The following is a 6,478-nucleotide window of genomic DNA, read 5'->3' on the forward strand; positions in this document are numbered from 1 at the left end:
TATAAGGAAGTCAGGCTGGAGAGGTTAAGTATATTGCCTAAGATTAAATAGATTTTATTTTAAAGTGACCCTTTCACTTTGTTATGGGTTCCATCTCATTCCTGCATACAATCCACATCTAGAATTGCATAAGGAGAAATGTGGGAGCTCTTACTTTGCCTGCCTTTTGTACTGGAAGATATGGCAGACCAGGATAAAAATTCATTACTTGAAATTAAATTGAAGTGATAGTAAAGATAATGGAGGCATCAATAGATGAAGGATATCAACAAATTTAAGAATGAAGGAAGGCAGAAAGGAGAGCACTGAATGCTGAATGGGGACAGAGCAAAGTAAAGTTGTGGAGACAAGCTGAAGGGTTGTAGTTATCCACCCGAAACCCTGAGTATTTCTGGGTGCAGAGATGGTAGATACAATACAGGACAGGAGTGAGGAATGAAACTTACACCAAGGGATTGCTTAAATATCAAAATGACAATTTCAGGGTTCAACCTAAATAACTTAAAAATACACAAATACCTATTTACTCTTTTACCTATTACAGACAACATGTCCTAAATCCGATCTTGGAAAGACTAGGATAACACTGCCTTTACCTTTCTCTCAAGTTTTGTCACCCAAAGCTTTACTTTTCCTATCAAAGCTGAGAGTTCTTATATTTACTTCAATAATGATATTAAATATTTTAACCTTTGTTTTTAGGTCAGTTTCTAAAAGTTGAATTACAGTCTGAATATATTTTAGTGGGCAGAACCACCAGGATCTGTGATTGGCTGTGGAATGTAAACACAGTGAAGAGTCAAGGATGTCTCCAAGAGTTTTAGCTGAAGCCACTGGAAGTGATGGAGCTGCTATCAATCGAAATGGGGAGGGCTGTGGGTAGAGCAGATTTGGGAGTGAAAATATGGTGCTCATGTTTGGTTATGTTAAGTTTAAGATGATTATTAAACCTTTAAGTGGAGACATCCAGGAATGTGTATAGCTGAGTCTTTTGGGGGGACTGACTTTATAACAGAATTCTCTAAATAAACTACTATATAGACTAAATACAATGTTTGTGAACAGATACAAAATAATAATGTGCTAATTTCAACTTTAAAAACAGTTGAATCATCATGTATAACAATGTAAGTATAGTTCATTACAGAGACAAGTCAATAATTTTAAAAAACTAATTTTATTTTTATATTTTAGCAACAAAAAGTTGAAAAAATAAAATTTAATAAGTATATATTCTTTAATATAGCATTTAAAAAATCAACTACCCAGAAAGGAAATACAGGTAAACCAGTGGTGAAAACTGAAAAACATGATTGAGAGGTGAATAGTAGCAGAATATGTAACCCCAAAATAAACCTTTTTGGCATAAAGATTACTTTGAGCTCATTATTTTGAGAAACAGCAGACACAGGAAAAGCTCTGAAAACAGTAGAAGTCACTTTTGTATTTGTAAAGGAAATTTCTTTATGTAAGGGATCCTCTTTTTATCAGGAAGAGAAGGATAACTAAATCACAAAAGAATCTTATCAATGGAAAAGGTACCAACTTAAACGTGTATAACAAAGCTTATCATTGTTTAGTGTGCTTTTCATGGTAAACTCCCCACAAATGACCTCCCCCCACACACACACCTTTCTTCTTTTGTCTTTAGCTAAAGATTGTATTTAGGCCAGAGTTTTAAGCCACCCCAGAGAATTACTCGTTTTTCCCTGGATATCTTCCATGTATACATGAGCTGCACATCAATAAACTTCTGTTTGTTTTTCTATTATTAGTCTGTCTTCTATTATAGGGGTTATCAGTCAAGAACTAAGAAAGGTAGAGGGAAAATTATTTTTAAATCCTGCACATCCCTCTACTGCTTAAGTATCCATGAAACCTATCTAGCCATTAGTCTGTTACCATCCAGAGAAACTTTCTAAAATTCATGTCTGATCCTTGTCATTTACCTATTTAATGAACCTACACAAATTATGTAAGCCATAGAATAATGTTTAAACTCTTTAGAATGGTATCCAAAGCTTTCAAAATTTTCATCATCTATTTTTTTCCAACTTTATCTCTCCATAACAGACCCCCCAACAGGCTGGAATCCAGCCATGAACCAAACCTCTTGCCACTTCCTGAATCATACAAGTCCTTTTCTCCTCTGTGCTCTTGCACAAAAAAATTTTTTTTGTACTGACCATGTTCTTTTCTTACTTGGAAACTTCCAACTTATTTTTCAGGAAAAAGTTTTATTCACTCATGAATTTATTCACTTACTAAACAGTCATTGTGTGCCAGGTATTGTATTAGTATATGCATTCTAGGACTAGTCCAGTGCAAAATGAAAACATGGAGCCTCTTGTTAAAAAATTAGTAATAATGTCAAGACAACAACAGCAGCACATTAAACCAAGAGAGAGGCCCTTCAAAGTCACCTGCAGAGACCACATGGTTATGAAACCAGCCCTACCCTGCTCTCTCTCTCATCTAGACTGTGTTAATTTACTGTTTATCTAACATGAAGGGGTAAAAACCCTAAATTTTTACTTCCTTAAAAAAATCATTACATAGGAATGCTAGGAGTATTAGTAATGGAAGTTCTTGGCTTGGGGTAGCCTTAGAACATCTACATTTCACCTTATTCCATTCTCTCCTTACTTTTCATCATTGCCAAGACACCAGACATCTAACAGACATCCCCAAGAATGCAGACAAAAGGAGGAGATTCAGAGTCTGGTGCTTTGGTATCAAGGAAAATATATAGATTTAAAATCCTTGACCTTGATTCCAATTATTTCTATGCCATATTTATCATGGGCATAGAGGAAGAATGAATACCACTCAACATGGTTGCTCCCTAACCCACTTGCTAATTAATCAATGAGATTATGTGATTGGATTGTTCTTGCAATGGTGAGTGAACTGAACTGGGTTTTGTATTTGGATGACATTTTCTACAAGAAGGTCCTAATCATTGTCTCCACTAAGTTGGCCCAATATTTCTCACTTTTGCTCAGTATTACATAACTCTAACAGACCCTGTTGATATTACTGAAATTATCTGTTTGCATGTTCAGTCATCATGGCAGACTATAAGCTTATTGAAGTTAAAGACCATGGTACAAGATTTATAAACTTGCATCATGAGATAATGAGCATAAAACATTTAGTATACTGCTCCATGGATGCTCCATATATAACCTGTTGTTTCTGTGATCTTGATGGTAGTATTAGTGGCAGAGATGTAGCTAGCTCTTAAGTGCCAGTGCACTTTTCATCTTTCCTCAGTGCTTCACTCTGTTTCTCTCTTACTGAAGACCAATTCTTTCATAAGTCAGGAAATATCACAGTAGCAGCTATCAAATCTTATCATTCTTAGAGTTTTAGTTACTAAAGGTGACTTGGTCCTTTTACCAGTTCTTGTTAAAAAATATGCTAGGAAGGGGTTTGATTGGCCTAGATAAGGTCAGGAGCCCTCTGCTGGATCAGTCAACTGTGGATGGGAGGCACAGTGTTGATAACAAGATAACCTCACTACTAACAAGAGGGCCAGTCAGAGGTGGAGGGGTAGGGTGTGAGGGAAGAAGAAAGAGTTTTGCAGAAAAAGGACATGCTATTCCCAGAGTAAAGGAGTTTTGATAGACAGCCAAAACCAATATGTATTTACTATGCCAGCTATTTTAATGATAATGATGATAATTACCTTAATAATGTATTATCTTAAATGTGATAAATACCCTAAAAATAGATCCAACGTATTACTGATGAAGGATGAAAATACTGCATCAAATGTGCTGCCTCTTAAAAGGACCACTTTAAGATAGATGTACCACAATCATGTGAACATATAAATTCTGTTGTGTTGGTTAAAGAAATGCCCGTGGCACCTTATTGTCTTGCCTGGCATTAATCATATTCACTTCATATTCAAATTTGTGGAAACAATGTTAAAATAACATCAAGTATGTCTACTGTTTTGTGTGAAACATGCAGAATGACTTATATATGAAATTTTTATTTTTTCATATGTGAATATATATAATATATATACACATATATATACATATGTATGTGTACATACATACATGCATATGTTACATTTGTAATATGTATTTTTTACTCACCATAGCATTTGAGAAGGTAATATAGATAAAATGTTTAGTATTATGAAAGAGCAAGAACCATAAATATATTGAATTTCCTTTTTTTGCAAAGAAGAAAGGATTATGTAGCTCTGATTATAAATGAGCCTCCTGGAGCAGCCATCAGTTATCAATGTATTAAGTCATTTCAATTTCTGCAAAAGAAATGTGCTGTTTTGCCAGCATCCTCTGGCCCCATTTTGTGGGGTTGATAGAGTTCAAAAGAAATGGCTGCTTCGTGATGGGTATTAAGGAGGGCACATAGGCATGGAGCACTGGGTGTTATATGCAAACAATGAATCACGGAACACTACATCAAAAACTAATGATGTACTGTATGGTGACTAACTAAGAAGGAGAAGAAGAAGAAGGAGAAGGAGAAGAAGAAGAAGGAGAAGAAGAAGAAAGAAGAAGAAGAAGAAGAAGAAGAAGAAGAAGAAGAAGAAGAAGAAGAAGGAGGAGGAGGAGGAGGAGGAGGAGGAGGAGGAGGAGGAGGAGGAGAAGGAGGAGGAGAAGAAAAAGAAATGGCTGCTTGGAGAACAGAATGAGTTTATTTAAAGAGAACAATAAAAGCACCCCCAGGTATGAGTTGGGGGTGAATTGCTCTAGTGGGGACCTGGAAAGAAAGCAGCTTGTTTGACTTAAGAGAGTAGTAGCTAAGTTGAAGGCATGAAGCATCCCTGTCCATATTAGATGAGAGTCAAACAGAGCACAGATGATGGGGCAGGGGTAGGGGATAAATACTTTAGAATAGGTCTATGCTTGGAGTCAAATGCGGTAGACAATTGGGAGATGAAAGATAATTATAGGGAATAGGCTTGCAGTCCCTGCATGGGGTGCTGAGAGAGGACAATTTGGCTTAGGGAAAGCCAGACTCCTTAAGCCTTTGCTTTGAGGAGCAAGAAAAGAGGGCATGGCATGGACTCCTGAAATTTGTTTCATTCAAGTTTATGATGGGCAACCTAGCTAAGTTTTTCATTTAGTTCTCTCAACCTCTCAGCAAGCAAAGTATTATTAGCTCCATTTCACAGATGAGCAATTAAGGCACACAGCTAGATAATGGAGAATCTCCTGAACTCCAAAGCTCATACTCCTTCCATACCACCCAGCTTCAGGAGAGGATAGTGTTCACTGCCCTGCTTTGGCATACATTTATAATTGCAACCCATGCAGTGAGCACAGTGAGAAAGCCTACTTTGTGTTGGCTACTTGGGCTACAGAGAAATGAAACATGGAGCATGCTGACAACCTAGTTGAGAAGACATACTTATTATAAATGTATAGCAGATTATGATGAATGCTATAAATTAAGGTACAAATGAAGTCTTCAAAAGGAACATTTCTTGTACACTATTCCCTCATACCTATTTGTGCCTTTGTATTTGTTATTTTCTTCCCTCATTCCTTCTAAATGATTTAAGCCTGCTTATTATTTTGAAAGTCAGTTAATAATTCAGATACCTTTTAAAAATACTATTTGTTTTTATTTTTATTTTTTATTTTTTTATGGCTCTTTTCAGTTTGTTGCATGAAGGAGTTACACTAGTCCAAGTTAAAAGCAGACCCCAAATGGTTACATTAAACAAGCTGTGAGGTTTTTAAACTTGTGACAAAGGACAGAAGGGAAATTCTACTCATTGCAAGGAAATCCTCACTTAAGCTTCAGTGAGCCAAAAGCACTTAAAACCCATGAACCTTCAGCTGGTTGTCCTTAGCCAGTCCAGTGGAACTGGCATATGAGGAACTGGCATATGTTCTTGTGCTGGTCACCCTGTAGCTGAATTACTTCTCCATATTCTGGATGCTCAATTACAGTATCATTGCAGGAGAATTTTTTCTTAATCGCCTTCACTATTTTCTTTTTATCATAACCAAGCAACCTTCCTGCCATTTCTCTGTTGAATTCTTATATGGATATAATCCTCAGTGCCAGGAGGAAGCAGATCATCACCCTTACTTGCATCAGCAAAGGGGTCAAAAGAGTGGAGATTCTGGATAATGGACATACGATAGGATTCCTTTTCCTGCAGGGAAATGGCCTACAGAAGGCAGAGGTGGGAGAAGGCCGGAAGTGGGGGGATGGATTGTTGGGAAACAAAGGGGCTTGAAGAGGAGGCTGCTGAGTCCTTGGCTGTGGCTCAGTGACTGGAGCTATTTTACTTTATTTTTTTAAAGATTTTATTTATTTATTTGAGAGAGAGGGAGAGTGGGGGAGGGGAAGAGGGACAAGTAGACTCCGTGCTGAGTGGCAAGCCTGAGGTGGGGCTCAATTCCAGGACCCTGAGATCATGACCTGAAGTCAGATGCCCAAAAAAGTGAGCCACCCAGGCACCCCCCAAAATGTTATT

The 6,478-nt window shown here is 37.1% G+C and overlaps 1 pseudogene; it reads right to left on the minus strand.

The window, feature by feature from the left end:
* Nucleotides 1-5,810: 5,810 nt before the first annotated feature.
* LOC110581901 lies at nucleotides 5,811-6,136 on the minus strand (annotated as a pseudogene).
* Nucleotides 6,137-6,478: the final 342 nt, after the last annotated feature.

Source organism: Neomonachus schauinslandi, chromosome 11 (assembly GCF_002201575.2).
Source record: "Neomonachus schauinslandi chromosome 11, ASM220157v2, whole genome shotgun sequence".
NCBI classification, from domain to species: Eukaryota; Metazoa; Chordata; class Mammalia; order Carnivora; family Phocidae; genus Neomonachus; species Neomonachus schauinslandi.